Source organism: Notolepis coatsorum (assembly GCF_963971535.1).
Source record: "Notolepis coatsorum genome assembly, chromosome: 13".
Taxonomy (NCBI): domain Eukaryota; kingdom Metazoa; phylum Chordata; class Actinopteri; order Aulopiformes; family Paralepididae; genus Notolepis; species Notolepis coatsorum.
Window position 1 is genome coordinate 26,751,237 of NC_140177.1, and position 16,346 is coordinate 26,767,582.

Genomic DNA, 16,346 nt, shown 5'->3' on the forward strand with positions numbered 1-16,346 from the left:
ATGTCTAAGAAGAAGAAGAAGTCTTTAGTGGAGTCGGAGGCAGAGGCATTTAGAAGTTTGATTGATAGTTCGAAGGGGAGTGATCGGTGGTGGGAGGCGCACAGGTCGGTTTACGAGACGTGTAGTTTTCTTGGTTGGCCCCGGCCCTCGGACGAATTTCCGGGGTTTTGGATTGATGAAGATTTGAACAAGTTCAGTGAGGACGTGATACGCAAATGGAGTCGCGACGAGTGGGATTTGCTCATGGATAGATATCTCGAGGAGGAGAGGAACAACAGTGATGGGGGTGAGAATAGCAAAGGCAATGATTCGGGTGGTGACGGTATGGAGTGTAATGGGGAGGAGAGTGGGGGAGAAGGGTGGTCAAAGGTGGAGAAGAAGAGTGAGGGGAAGGGGAGTAAGAGGAAGAAAGAGGGGAGATAGCTTGAGTGGGTCAGAGGATGAGGGTAGAGGAAAGGGTTTTGGAGGGTTGAATGTAGTGGTGCGTTTTGGGGGAGGAAATGGAGTTGGGGATATAGAGCCGAATCATTTGTCGAAGCTCATTAAAGCACAGTTAGGTGAGGTAAGGTACGGGAAGGTGTTGGGGGATGGGAACTTGTTCATAGCGTGTGTAAGTGTAGTGCAGGTAGAGAGGGCAAGGGAAATGAAAAGCATTGGAAAAGTGAAGGTCAGTGAAGTAGGGATAGTAGGGGAGAAAAGGGATAGTGGGTGCAAGGGGGTGATTGGGGGAATTACAATTAAGGTTAGTATGGATCAGCTGTTAAGGGATTTGAGGAGTGACGAACGCAATGGGAAAGTTAAGAGTGTAGAGAGGATGAAGAGAGGGGCTGAGAAGGAGGAGACAGGGACCATAGTTATTCAGTTTGAGGGTGAGGTTAGTCCGAGAGTGGTATTTTTAGGGTATTTGGCATATAGGGTTAGGGAGTTTGTGCCAAATCCGTTGAGGTGTTATAGGTGCCAGGAGTTCGGTCATGTAGCTAAGTGGTGTAGGAAGGGACAGAGATGTGGTAGATGTAGTGGGGAGCATAAGTATGGGGAGTGTGAACTGGGAGTGGAGCCGAAGTGTTGTAGTTGTGGTGGGAAGCATAGTGTAGCGTATTGGGGTTGTGAGGCGATGAAGCGAGAGGTAGTGGTCCAGCAGGTGCGAAGGGAAGGTAGAATTTCATATGCGGAGGCAGCTAGGAAGGTAGGACAGGGACAGCAAGACAAGGGACAGGGGTTTAGGGAAGGGCAGTTGGCAGTAAGGATAGTGCAGGAGGATCAGGGAAGGCAAGATAGGGGGCAGGGTTTTAGGATAGGGCATCGGGTGGTAGAGGAAGTTCAGGCGAAGAAAGGGAGGGTGTTTAGGGAGAAGTTAGGTATGGTGGCCTTTGTGGCAGGAGTAGTGAACACGACAGCGACGATTAGTAGTAGGACTGAGAGGACTAGGTTGATAGTTTTAGCAGCAGTGGGGCACTTGGGTATGGAGGGGTTGACAGTTGAGGATGTTTTGACGGAGTTAAACAGGGTGGCTGGTCAAGTAGCGTTAGAAAAGGGGGGTGTTAGTGAGCGAGTAGGTCAGAGTCAGCCCACAGGAGGCAAGGGGGGACTTATAGATTAGGGTTGGATAGGGTGGTGATGTTAGGGATGGGTTTGTTGTTTTGGAGTGGGGTGTGCAGTAGCATAGATATATATCTATGTGCAGTAGGTGGCGGTGTGCGGCTTTTGTAGTCGCGACCTGCCATAATTTTGTTTTTGCAGTGATCTCACTGTCATGTGGAGGGCGGCAATACGCCTAGATGCGTAGCCCGCCGGAAACTTAAACGAAGAAGAAGAAGAAGAATTAGCTTTCTAGCCGGCGCCTGAGAATGGGTACGTGTTTTCCTTCTCGGGTCGGAGAGAGAATCCTTGTCCATCAGATGTGTTACAACAGGAATATTACAATAATGGTTTGCTATATTGAAGCTTAGTATTATCCGAGCATATGCATAGTTAACTTGTTTGCTTTTGTCATTTATTCTTACTTTTAATGAATTATTTCAAAGTGATGTCTCATTTGCAAGATGGCTGCGCGCATGGGCCATGTAGCTTACTGACGCCAAACCTCGCGTCTATTTCAAATGTCTAGTTTGTTACATTGGCAGTCATATTTTAAACGTGTGTACTAGCGGTGGCCATGCTGTAGTTAATTTTAGACTAATGTGCTAACTTGCCTAACCTCGTTTACTTTGAACACTGGTTAGGGTGAATAACAAGACCGCTAGCCTGCCTTTAGGTTGAGATAAATAACGTACAGTTAGCTAATGTTACGTAACCATGAGGCTTAGGGTATAACAGACAGACAAAGCAATTATATTTAATAGAATTTAATATTGTAATATAAGAACAAGTTGACTTTAATACAAATATAGTTATCACAATGGTGTAAATAAGTTGCCTAATACAAATATAGTTGTCACACTATCTAATAAAAAGAGACATTCTACACACTAATGCTCACCCTCCTAACCTAAGGTAGGCCAAAGCAGTGACCACATGTTGACCACCACCTGTTATGACATGGAAATGGAACAATTAATATCCAAGCATAATATAATAACATACTCAAAATGCTGCTTGTTGCACACTATAAATAAGGCCAACACTTATAATTACCATGTAGCTTCACCACATTTATCATAAAACACTCACTCACTCATAGTCACATGATGATACAATGGAATGCATGGCAAAAGACACAAACGAGAGAGCTTTTAGACTTACACTTTGAATGACTGAATGAAACACCCTGCGTAGTAAACGCCACACACTGACCGCAACGGTACGACTATTCCCCCAACCTTGGTATCGCCAGGCGCCACGCCACGTTCCCTAGGGAAGACGCAACTGTATAAATAACTCGACAGTGCACCTAAACCTAGCGACATGACAATGCAATAATGATAAACGCTTTACACTATAGTTAAATTACCCAGCTGGCCACACTAACATAACAAGTCTTATATTCATTCACGGTAGTGCATTCGATTTGTATCGGAATTCTACAACCTAACTAATGGCACTATTATTACTACTCTGCCTAGCTATTTGTTTACCGAACTAGAGTTACGTTAGCCGTCAAACAGCAACAGCCCACGCTAGTGTACTGTAGCCATGTGCAGGGAGTGTAGTGCTGAGTGACGTGATGATTCACTATGCTGTTTCCTACTAACGTGTGCGGAAAACAACCTTGGAGAACTGATCACGCGAGCATTTAGTAAACTAGTCGTCGTTGTTTTGTTATGCCATTCACCTAACGGCTAACGCCAATTCTGTCATCCAGGTATCTCGAGGGACAACTGGCATAAACGCCGCAAGACCGGCGGTAAACGCAAGCCCTACCACAAGAAGGAAGTATGAGCTCGGACGCCCCGCTGCCAACACAAAAGTAAGCAAAGGGTGACATGTGTGACCAGGGGAGGAAACTAACTTTTTGGCTTACCAGCCAACTGGCGGGTATCTGATTTTTTTTACCAGCCAAATAGATTTTTTACCAGACAAAAAAAATCGCTAATTGTGATAATTACTTCTTTGTACGTCTTCGTCTAAATTGATTTTCAATCATAGTAAATTAATCACACTGTCTCTACTCTTCAAAATATTACATCATTAAATCACATATTAACATGAAAGAGGGAACTATTCTGGACTGGGTTGGGCTGAACTGGGCAGTGAAAGATGCTGGGTTGGGCTGGTCTAGGTTATACTGAATGATGAATTGAAAATGAATTGAAAATGGGGGACCCTGATGTAAACAAGACGAAAGTCTTTCTCTGGTCTGCATCCCCTTAACAATTGCATGTATTGAGCCGTACTGTACTGTACCCATTCTGCAATCTGTTAAATAAAGTTTTCATTCATCACAGCTCAACTACTAGGAATGTGTGTCTGACTCTTAAGTGCAGGAAATATTCATCAGAAAGGGGGGACATGATGGAGGGAATGGAAAGAGCAGGTTTGACAGGAGCAGGGTTGAAGGGATTGATTGATTGAAAAGTTTATTAACAGATTGCAGAATGGGTACAATACAGTACAGTTCAATACATACAATTGTTAAGGGGATGCAGACCAGAGAAAGACTTTCGTCTTGTTTACATCAGGGTCCCCCATTTTCAATTCATCATAACATATTGGAGTGTGGAGGAAGTGGACAAGGCATTAAGCAAACAGGACTGAAATGGGGGACCCTGATGTAAACAAGACTAAAGTCCTTCTCTGATCTGCATCCCCTTAACAATTGTGTGTATTGAGCTGTACTGTATTGTACCCATTCTGCAATCTGTTAATAAAGTTTTCAATCAATCAATCAATACTGGGTTGGGCAGTGAAAGAACCAAGCATTTCACTGTAATGTAATAGCTAAATAAAACAACTTGAACTTGACTTGTTACATTTGCACTCTGGTTGTATGCCAAATGTATTCTGGTTGTACTGTACTTGTGCTGTAAGATGACAATACATTGGAACCGAATCGACAACGCTAGGGGTTCAGCAGGTGTGTTCTGAATGCCAAATATGACAACATCACCGTTGTGAACGGCATATGGGCGAGTGGTGATATGCTGGGAAACCCGGTAATAATAAAATGTCACTCGGCTGCATTTAAGCAAAGCCGCTCAGTATAGTCGTCCACTATGTTGAATGCGCGTTATGGTAGCTTGTTACATGCTAGGTAGCTAGCCGGCTAATGCTGTCATTCTCATCCGACTCGAAGGAGACGCGTCGCGTGCTGTTGTTCGCCCCCATGTCAGACCGCACCGATATCCGAAAGCGACGACTCTACATGCAATTATTTTCATCCACTCATGTGTTTTTGTAAGTTTGTCTACGTTGTCAAGCCGGTGGCAGGAGTCTGTAGGGCCGCACGCAGTGGTCTGTCCACTTCCCCTAGATGGGCGGCATCTTCTAGAAAACGAGTGTTCATTGGAGGAGCTTAGAGCGCATCTGTACAACGATGATGTTCATTGGTTATGGTCTGATTATTATGTGGCGCAAATGGGAGGAATCAAGGGGGGAGTCAGAGTTCGGTTTGTGCCAGTGAGCGAATCAGCAGATTGCAGAATGATTTTTTTGTTTTGTTTTGTAATTACTAGTACTCGCCAGACTGGCGAGTGCTCTTCATGAATTACTCGCCAAACGTAAAAAATACTCGCAATTGGCGAGTAAAGTGGCCTAATTTCCTCCCCTGTGTGTGACATTGTTTGTCTGCGGTGTGGTTGATGAAAAAATGACCTTAGGTAGGTCTTTTTTTGACCGTTTTGGTTTCAAATATTGGGGCCTATCAATGTTAGGACTTGTCATAGTTACTCTGACACGCTGCAAAATAAGTATTTGACCCAAAAGCCATAAGAGTGATCTAGTCGACTTTGAATTGAACTGGTCCCCCCCTCTCCCATTAGATTGGACCTCGCCACACTAACATAACAAGTCTTATATTCATTCACGGTAGTGCATTAGATTTGTATCGGAATTCTACAACCTAACTAATGGCACTATTATTACTACTCTGCCTAGCTATTTGTTTGCCTAGCTATTTGTTTACCGAGCTAGAGTTACGTTAGCCGTCAAACAGCAACAGCCCACGCTAGAGTGCTTGAGTGACGTGATGATTCACTATGCTGTTTCCTACTAACGTGTGCGGAAAACAACCTTGGAGAACTGATCACTCGAGCATTTAGTAAACTAGTCGTCGTTTTTTTTTTGTTATGCCATTCACCTAACGGCTAACGCCAATTCTGTCATCCAGGTATCTCGAGGGACAACTGGCATAAACGCTGCAAGACCGGCGGTAAACGCAAGCCCTACCACAAGAAGACGTATGAGCTTGGACGCCCCGCTGTCTTATTGTATCACAAATACAGTACTGTAATTGCAAATCTGGTATGTCATAAATGTATAGATGTAGCAGTACTGTCTATCTGTATGTCATGTATGTCATATATGTTACGATGAATTGGAAATGGGGGACCCTGAAGACGAAAGTCTTTCTCTGGTCTGCATCCCCTTAACAATTGTATGTATTGAGCTGTACTGCACTGTACCCATTCTGCAATCTGTTAATAAAGTGTTCATTCATTCACACAAAAGTAAGCAAAGGGTGACATGTGTGACATTGTTTGTCTGCGGTGTGGGTGATGAAAAAATGACCTTAGGTAGGTCTTTTTTTGACCGTTTTGGTTTCAAATATTGGGGCCTATCAATGTTAGGACTTGTCATAGTTACTCTGACACGCTGCAAAATAAGTATTTGACCCAAAAGCCATAAGAGTGATCTAGTCGACTTTGAATTGAACTGGTCCCCCCCTCTCCCATTAGATTGGACCTCGCCACACTAACATAACAAGTCTTATATTCATTCACGGTAGTGCATTAGATTTGTATCGGAATTCTACAACCTAACTAATGGCACTATTATTACTACTCTGCCTAGCTATTTGTTTGCCTAGCTATTTGTTTACCGAGCTAGAGTTACGTTAGCCGTCAAACAGCAACAGCCCACGCTAGAGTGCTTGAGTGACGTGATGATTCACTATGCTGTTTCCTACTAACGTGTGCGGAAAACAACCTTGGAGAACTGATCACTCGAGCATTTAGTAAACTAGTCGTCGTTTTTTTTTTGTTATGCCATTCACCTAACGGCTAACGCCAATTCTGTCATCCAGGTATCTCGAGGGACAACTGGCATAAACGCTGCAAGACCGGCGGTAAACGCAAGCCCTACCACAAGAAGACGTATGAGCTTGGACGCCCCGCTGTCTTATTGTATCACAAATACAGTACTGTAATTGCAAATCTGGTATGTCATAAATGTATAGATGTAGCAGTACTGTCTATCTGTATGTCATGTATGTCATATATGTTACGATGAATTGGAAATGGGGGACCCTGAAGACGAAAGTCTTTCTCTGGTCTGCATCCCCTTAACAATTGTATGTATTGAGCTGTACTGCACTGTACCCATTCTGCAATCTGTTAATAAAGTGTTCATTCATTCACACAAAAGTAAGCAAAGGGTGACATGTGTGACATTGTTTGTCTGCGGTGTGGGTGATGAAAAAATGACCTTAGGTAGGTCTTTTTTTGACCGTTTTGGTTTCAAATATTGGGGCCTATCAATGTTAGGACTTGTCATAGTTACTCTGACACGCTGCAAAATAAGTATTTGACTCAAAAGCCATAGTGATCTAGTCTACTTTGAATTTAACTGGTCCCCCCCCTCTCCCATTAGATTGGACCTCGCCGTGTCCATACAGTGAGAATCCGTGGTGGAAACCAGAAATACCGTGCTCTGAGGCTTGATGTCGGCAACTACTCATGGGGCTCTGAGGGTAAGTTTCCCACATGGGTATGGGGTGTAGGGGTACATGTAGTTTTCTTCTTCTATGGGGTTAATGGCGGGTCGCAACCAGGGGTTTGATTGATTGATTGAAAACTTTATTAACAGATTGCAGAATGGGTACAATACAGTACAGCTCAATACACACAATTGTTAAGGGGATGCAGACCAGAGAAAGACTTTCGTCTTGTTTACATCAGGGTCCCCCATTTTCAATTCATCAGGATTTCATCAGGGATTTCATCAGGTTACATGTCTTTCCATGAAGATAACTTTGTCCAGTTCTGCTACTGAGTTTAAGTGATGATAATATTGACATCTGAGAGACTTGTTGTACAACCCAGGTTCTGACTAACAAGGATATATATTTTTTAACCTGTTCCACCCGACGGGGTCGGTACCGACTCCCAAAATGACATCTGGTCATAAATCAATATTTTTCGAGTGTTTCATGAATTTTGCCATATCAAACGTTTTCAAGTATTAACATGTCACAACAGCATGTAGAATGTATATTATCATGAAATACGTTAGTTTAGCAATAGGTTTAAAAGTGCCATTAGATAGTTTTAACTTTCAGATTGGCTGAAGTCTATTGTGAGACTGACCATTTTGGAAATTTTGAACCATGGGAATTGTAGTCTTTTTGCGGCCATTTCGTAGAGGGGGTGCGGTGCATAGTTGTCGATCAGCGTTGGAATTTTTCCGAACTACACTTCCTGGCAGATTCTATGGGGGTTCAAAGTTCAGCGTTCTGAATGAATTATAGCAATAATTGTTGTTATTCGGGATAATGAGCCACAAAAGGTAACATTTTGGCAAATATTGAAACTGTTAGTTTCTCCTCCCTATTGTTAGCATGTAGCTCCTCCCTATTGTTAGCATGTAGCAACAATTAGATCTGAATTAGTTTAAAAATGGTTGCACGATCAGAATATTAGGATACGGGATACCACAAACGGGACTGGTGCTTTACTTAGGAGACCTGACACACGAGGGAATACAAGGGGGGGACAAATATTTAATAAAGATAATGTTGATAGCGGCCAGAAAAGCAATAACGAGACTGTGGTATAAGGAAGACCCACCGACAATAGCAAAATGGGTAGGAATAGTGGAAGAAATACAGGATATGGAAAGGATAACACACATGCTGAGGTTACAGGAAGAGAAATTTGGGGAAAGTGGGAGGATTATAAAAGGAACGAGAACGACATCACAGAGGAAGAACCAAATGCAACACAAGAGAGCGAAGGGTAAAGGAGGAAAGATGTTCAAGCAGGGTCTATGAAGCCATGTCACACACCTGTACTTTAGTTAATAGTTGATATTACAAGTGCTGAATGCTTTTATACCTTATTTATGTCTGTTTAACGGTGTGATATTAAATATTCAGGGATGTGGTTTGTGTATGGGTGAAACAAAAGGCAAAGTGAAAGTTAATAAACAAGAGGGAAAAAAAAAGAGGACGAAGGAGAAGGGAAGAAAGAAACTCAAGGAGGGTCTCTGGACCCAGATCACACATACAAACCTTATTCAGCATTTATTGTCTTTGAGTAGGAATTACCTGTTTATGCCTGTTTAAAAGAGATACACAATCAGCCTTTGTATCAAATACCTAGAAAACTACAGTAGGGGAACCAGACAACTAACCATGTGATACCCATGTTAATAAAAGTTTTTTCTTTTTGTCTTTATTGTGATACTGTCTCCATTTTTTATTATTTATTTTTTTGTAAGTGCTGTCTGTCTAAATAAATGTTAATAAAAAATTTAAGTTTAAAAAAAAAAAAAAATGGTTGCACTGGTGTAAATAAAAAAGTACATCCGTTATGCACGCCTGGTGATACTAAATCCAAATTGAACTCGGGCATTTGAAAGATAATATATGTATATAAATGTGCGAATTGGCTATAATAAGATTTATAAGCCTCCTATTCTATAATAATATTTCAAATTGCATTGGTCCGTATCTACAGAATCTTTTTAATCATCTTCCCTTTATTAATTTCCTTAGATTATTTTTTGTACACGATCAAAAGAAGGTACTGAACGAGATCAGTGGCAGTTTTTTTATGTTTGGTCATTATCAGCATGGTGTTATTCACTGTCAAAGATGCAAAGAAAAATCATAATTCATATTCTCGTTTCATCACAATTTAAGCAAGCCTAGTAATGGACACAATATTTCTGACACTGAATACATTCCCTGAGGTCCATAGATGTACCTAGATACCAAGAATATGCAAATGACCCTTGTAGAAGTGGAGCAATATTCCATTTACCTAGGTATATATTTTAGGCGGGATTTTCACCACGGGTGGAACAGGTTAATAAACTAATGCTATTTTGACTTTTTGTACACAGGCTGCACACGCAATATCAGGATTATTGATGTGGTCTACAATGCCTCAAACAACGAGCTTGTGAGAACTAAGACCCTGGTGAAGAACTGCATTGTCCTCATCGACAGCCTTCCCTTCAGGCAGTGGTATGAGGCTCACTACGTCACTCCTCTGGGACACAAGAAGGGAGCCAAGCTGGTATGTGGACAAACTGACTGATGCCCGTCTTGCTTTGAGCCACCATTGTTGGTCTTATTAACCAGGTGTCTACCTTGTATTTGCGATAAATGTTGGGTTAAACGGGTGCACATCTGCAACCGCAATTTTACATGGGTTTAAACCCAACATCTGGTTAAAGCTTATGCTAAAATGTGGTCATTCTATAGTGATATCTTGATGGTTCTGCTACTGAATGTTAAGTGATTTGTGACTGGGGAAGACTATAATTAGAGGATGGTGTGTAACATGTCGGACCTACAATATTTCAATAAAAAAAATTGCAGTTATTGGAGATGCACCAATTCCAACTTCCGTGGCTGACTTACATTTTTTAGTTTGATCTGCTAAGAACAATCCTTGATGGTGTACAGTCTGCCAGTCACTAGTCGTGGACAATTGGGCTGAAAACTGATAGGTTCCGGTCACCATCGATCAAAGAAATTGGTATAACACAAATTGAATAGGCCTGCTTTTATTCAGCAGTGATTGAATATCCATTTAAACATTACACCAAACATTAGGTTACTACATTGTTCATTCTTAATGGATGTAAAAAGAAATTTAGGAGCACATTGAAAATATTTCAAGTAACAAAGTTTTTTTTTTTTATATTTATTATATATAATATTTATTAAATATTTATAATTTATTTATATTCATATATAATTTATATTTGTACTGTGCGTGCAAACGGGAACGGGACACACATCTGTGCAATAGCACATACCACCAAAGTCACTGGCCCACTGTGTATCGTCTGCGTGTGCAAACGGGAATGGGACACAGACATTTGAAGTATTTAAGTGATTAATGCCTACTGTGGCAAAGTTGTAGCCAACAACTAGGCCTAATAAGAAAGGCAGTGACATTGAACAAAAAGGAGACACTGGCTTTACAACCAGGGCCATCAGTAGAGGGGGGAGCTAGTGTTGCTCTTCTAGAAAAATAATCCTTTCAGGGTTGCCTATTGAAATACTGTACACCTCCAGTACAGAAACATTGTTTATGAGTTTGCTTGTCAGGTAGACCATTGATTGAGTCGATTCTGCCAATTACGACGTCACACCGCTTGCACTCTGGCTGTCCGGCGCTGCAGCTGGACCCTATTGCCCACCTCTGCGGTTGATAACGCTAGCCAAGTTAGCTATACACAGTGGGCCAGTTGTAGGGGTGTAACAATGCATCGATCCTACTTTGCAATATTTACAAAACATGACATTGTTTTCGAACTCTAGCCATGGGAAAATGTTTAGCCAATTCACGTTTGTATGTCTTCCCTCCGGCTCCAGTGGGTGTAGCTTCGCTAGCTACATTGGGTGCTACAGTGGGGGTAGTAGTGGGTGTAGCCTCGCTAGCTTGGCCAACTTCGCTAGCCTGCTGGCTAGCGTCAGTATCTTGGTTAACGTTAACTATCACCTCTGTAACATGAGCTGCCTCGCCTGACTTCTCATTCTCCGGTATCTTTCGCGCAAAATAAAAATAAAAATGAATGGGCTTCGACAAGTTTCCAGTCACGTGACCACAGGAAACTCTACTGTGATTGGAACGTTTATGCGGCTGTGAACTGTGGGACTTGTAGTTTTTTAATGATTCTCGCAGCGGAGAAAAAAACGATTGAGGCTGTAATCTGCACTCGCACACCGTGCGAGTAATTGATTTTTCAGGTTCGCACACACATATTTTTAGGGGCATATGCGAGCAATATGGTCGCACTGTAGAGCCCTGAGAGTTGGATGTCCATTCATATGTTCTAAACAGTGTCTTTCTATGATGATATCTTTGTCCAGTTCTGCTACTGAATGCAAGTGACGATATTCGTGACTCTGAGAAAGACCATACCTGGAGAAATTGTGCAAGAAATGTAATCGAGAACTTTCCAGAACTTGCCAAATCTAAACGATTCTTATTGTGAAGGTTGGTAAAATAGCAATAGGTCTGATTTGATTTAGCAGTGATTGTGAGTGTATCCATTTAAACATTAGTTTACTGCTTGTTCATTCTTTAAATGAATAAAAATTTATAGAAACTGATTTTCGGGTATATAGATTAATGGATTTGGATGTCCATATCATCGCTTTTTCCCACCCTCCCTTAAACTGTTTGGGTTAATGTTTTTATATGAAACTAGCAACACGAGGGATTATTTCAGACATTGTTTTGATATAATCTAATGCTCTTCAACCTGTTCTCTCTGTAGACTGATGCGGAAGACGCGGTCCTGAACAAGAAAAGGTCAAAGAAAACCCAGAAGAAATTTGACAAACGCAAGAAGACGTGCAAGATCAGCCCCCTCTTGGAAGAACGGTTCCAACAGGGAAAACTGCTTGGTGAGTGGGGTGTTTAATGAGCTGCATCGCTTTGTTTAAAATCAGTCTCTGCATTGTAGGTGCGCTCACTATCAAATTCATATTAAAAAATATCTTAAATTTGATATCATTATCTTGGGTGCGTTAAATGATGACATCCATCTGTCCCTCATAGCTGATATGAAAACGATTGTATCACAGCCACTATAATGAATGCGATCCTGAAACACAAATTGCTTCATACAGTTTCACCTCTTCCACCCGACGGTACCGGTCCCGAAATGACATCTGGTCATAAATCAATATTTTTCATACTGTATAAAAGTAGCGATTTTTTTTATTTCAAACTTATTCAAGTATTAACATCATAAACATGTCGCAACAGCATGTAGAATGTGTATCATCAATACGTTAGTTTAGCAATAGGTTAAAAGTGTTATTGGATAGATTTAACTTTTCGATTTTGGTCGAGTGTATTTCGCGAGGGTGACAATTTTGGATATTTTGAACCATGGGAATTGTAGTCTTTTTGTGGCCTTTTTGTAGCAGACTTCCACAGGTCTGGTTCTGCGTTGAAAGTTTTTAAAAGTTCTGCGCGTGACTCGCAGGGTGGAAGCAATCATTTTCACAGAAATACACTCAATATCTGCATTATTACCACACACATAGATGTTGTTCAACCAGCTAATGTGTCTGTATCTTTCCCAATACAAATAAACCATATTACTATACTTTTTCAGGAGTACAGTCACACTGATCATCATTCTAAAATGAATTCTAACATTCTAATTAATCATATAATAACCGGTTATACATGCAAAATGGACAATAGAACACTGGAACTGGAAATCTTTAAAACATCTTCAAAAGGGGACTGACTTCGCAATAGACTAGGCATTTACAGCTGTTCCATGTAAATGTGCCTTCCTCCGTGCACTTTCGCCCGCTCTGAATCTGTGCCCGGCCACGCGCGCTGTTCTCGACTGTTTGAGCTGTGAGACCAGAACTTGCCAACCTACCAAGGATTCAATTCTTATGTAGTCATGCACTATAAAAGTTTATTACATGGCGTTTTAACATTCGCCGAAATGCTTGATTGTGATTGGTCAATAGCGCTCGTCAGAGGTCCGTTATTACTCGATAACTGACCTCTGCCGAGCAATAATGACCGCTGTGCGCAGCTGTTCGCAATCAAGCCCACTGACATCAGTGCAATCTGACACTGCCGGCTGCCGGGGAAGCTGCCGCCGATGACAGGGCGGAGCGACAGAACAGAACTGCGTCTGCATTTGATCTCATCTTGTCGATGGTGTAAAATGAAGTATATTATTAGTAAGTTACCATGTAATAAGCGGGATAATGTATAGCTATACTCGAGTCTGTCATTGTCGCAAAATAATTGACCTTCACTACGTTTAAAGAACACCTCGGCGAGGCGCCTCGGTATTCTAAACTCCGTGTCGGTCAATTATTTTGCGACAATGACCTCGTAGCTATACATTATCCCTTATGTAGACTATTTCTGAAAATAGGGCTACAGGTTAACTAGTTCCAACAGTGTCTTTCTATGATGATATCTTTGTCCAGTTCTGCTACTGAATGTCAAGTGACGATATTTGTGACCCTGAGAAAGACCAGAACTTGCCAACCTAGTAAGGTTCAATTCTTATGTAGCCATTAGGGGTGTAACGGTACACAAAATCCACGGTTCGGTACGTACCTCGATTTTGAAGTCACGGTTCGGTATTATTTTCGGTACAGTGGGAGGGATACAAAAAATCTGCTTCATTGATCTATTTATTTAACTATTAAACAATATAAAACTAATTGGCCATAATTGACTGAGCAAACTAATGCTTACTGCTGTAACCTACTAACACTTAAGTAAATCTGAAGATTATTATATAGCAGATGCCTTGGAGGATAAGTCGTGGACAACTGTAGCGTGTGCTTGTTTATACATAACCCCTTTCATGACTGATGCTTGAATACAGGGGCAGGGCTTGCATCACATTCATGAAAGTCTAGTTTATACAGAGCTGGTGGTATGACTTGCTGGCTGAAATACGGACGAGGGAACTAGGTAGCGGGGCTATATTACTTTTAACATTTGCTTAAACCCAGTGTTCTCGACAACGGTATGGTCGCAGATCTGCTGCTATAAAAGGAGTTTGTTATTGCTTTGGCCCGGTCTGCATTAATGGCAACGTTGCATTCAAGCAGCATCTCGCTATTAATGCAGACCGGGCCAAAGCAATAACAAACGCCATAGGTGTTTCTATAGCAGCAGATCTGCGACCATACTCCCCCATGTCCCCGTTGCATTCAAGCAGCATCTTGCACTAGGATCTGTTTCTTCCGTGTACCAGTGATATTCGGGTGATGCCGTTTCAAATGTGTGATTTTAAGTTCGCAATAAAGTTTAACAATGACATAATAATACTTCGTTTTATATAGCGCCTTTCAGAGGACCCAATGTCGCTTTACATAAAGGGGGGGGGGGGAGGAGGAGGAGGGAGAGGTAACAAATTAACAAACATAGTGGACAGACACAACATATACATATAAAGTGAGAGTTAGTGGTTGAAGGCCAGGTTGAAGAGGTGGGTTTTGAGCAGTTTTTTTTAAATGAGTCCAGAGTTGGGGCGGTGCAGAGTTCTGCGGGGAGGGAGTTCCAGAGGGTGGGAGCTGCCACACTGAAAGCTCTGTCCCCGAACGTCCGTAGTCTGGTTCGGGGGATGGAGAGCTGACCAGTGTCCGTGGATCGCAGGGACCGTGACTGAGTGTAGGGGTGGAGGAGGTCAGTGAGGTGCCAGGGCGTGAAGGGATTTGTAGGTGATGCGGGATTTGATGGGGAGCCAGTGGAGGTGGATGAGGATGGGGGTGATGTGCTGCCAGGGTTTGGTGCGGGTTAGAACCCTGGCAGCTGAATTTTGAACATACTGGAGCCTGTCCAGGCTTTTGCTTGGGACCCCGGACAGGACCCCGTTGCAGTAGTCCAGGCGGGAGGTGACGAAGGCGTGGATGAGTGTCTCGGCTGTGGTGTCGGAAAGTGATGGTCGGAGTCTGGAAATGTTTCGGAGGTGAAAGAAGGCGGATTTGGTGAGGGAATTGACATGGGATTGATAGGAAAGGGTGGAGTCCAGGATAACGCCCAGGTTGCGGACCTTAGGGGATGGGGAGATGGAGCAGCCGTCGATGTTGAGGGTGAGATCCCCAACCTTCCGGAGCAGGGCCTTGGGTGCCACAACCATGAGCTTGGTTTTATTGTTGTTGAGCTTGAGGAGATTAGATGACATCCAGGTTTTTATTTCGTGAAGGCAGTTGATAAGTGAGTGTGGGGGGAGATGGGTGGATGGTTTGGTGGAGAGGTAGAGTGTCGTCGGCATAGGAGTGGAAGCTGAGGCCATGGCGGCGGATGATCTGACCGAGGGGGAGCATGTAGATGGTGAATAGGATTGGGCCAAGTACGGAGCCTTGGGCGACGCCTTGGTTGACTGGGGCCGGGGAGGAACTGCAGTCGCCGATGGTGATATACTGTGTCCGGGTGGCTCTTGCTTGTCAGTATTTACTCGCCATACTAAGGCTAATATGCTATGCTGAATTACAGCTCTCGTTCAGTGTAGCTGCGTGGAATGAACAAACAACATCCGGTTAGTTGTGCACGTTATATTGGGGCCGGGGGGGGGGGGATTTAAGTTCCGCAAAAAAAGGTTCCATACCGTTGCAATCGCTCGGTGCACAGCGCATACTGTACAGAGGACCACATTGAGGCGGTACAGTACGTATCCGCGTACCGTTGCACCCCTAGTAGCCATGCATTATAAAAGTGTAGACTATGGAAATGCAGCCTGTTATATGGAGTGACTTTACTGCAGATGTTTTTCTGGTTACTTTATTAATTTAAATGTTCCCTCTCCCCCACCTTGCAGCCTGCATTGCCTCCAGACCTGGTCAGTGTGGCAGAGCAGACGGCTACGTCCTTGAGGATAAAGAGCTGGAGTTCTACCTGAGGAAGATCAAGGCCAAGAAAGGCAAATGGATGTACAGCTGTTTGATACGTCAATAAAACTCAAACGTCCCAGATCTGTGTGCTGTCCTCTCTTTTAGCCTCTTGTTGTTT

The 16,346-nt window shown here is 42.7% G+C and overlaps 1 pseudogene across 1 annotated transcript; it reads left to right on the forward strand.

Annotated features, from left to right (window-relative positions):
• On the forward strand, positions 1-16,346 carry LOC311239301 (small ribosomal subunit protein eS8-like; annotated as a pseudogene). The gene is made up of 6 exons (XR_014621099.1): positions 1-55; positions 3,302-3,406; positions 7,246-7,345; positions 9,721-9,896; positions 12,115-12,244; positions 16,156-16,346. The product of XR_014621099.1 is annotated as a small ribosomal subunit protein eS8-like (transcript).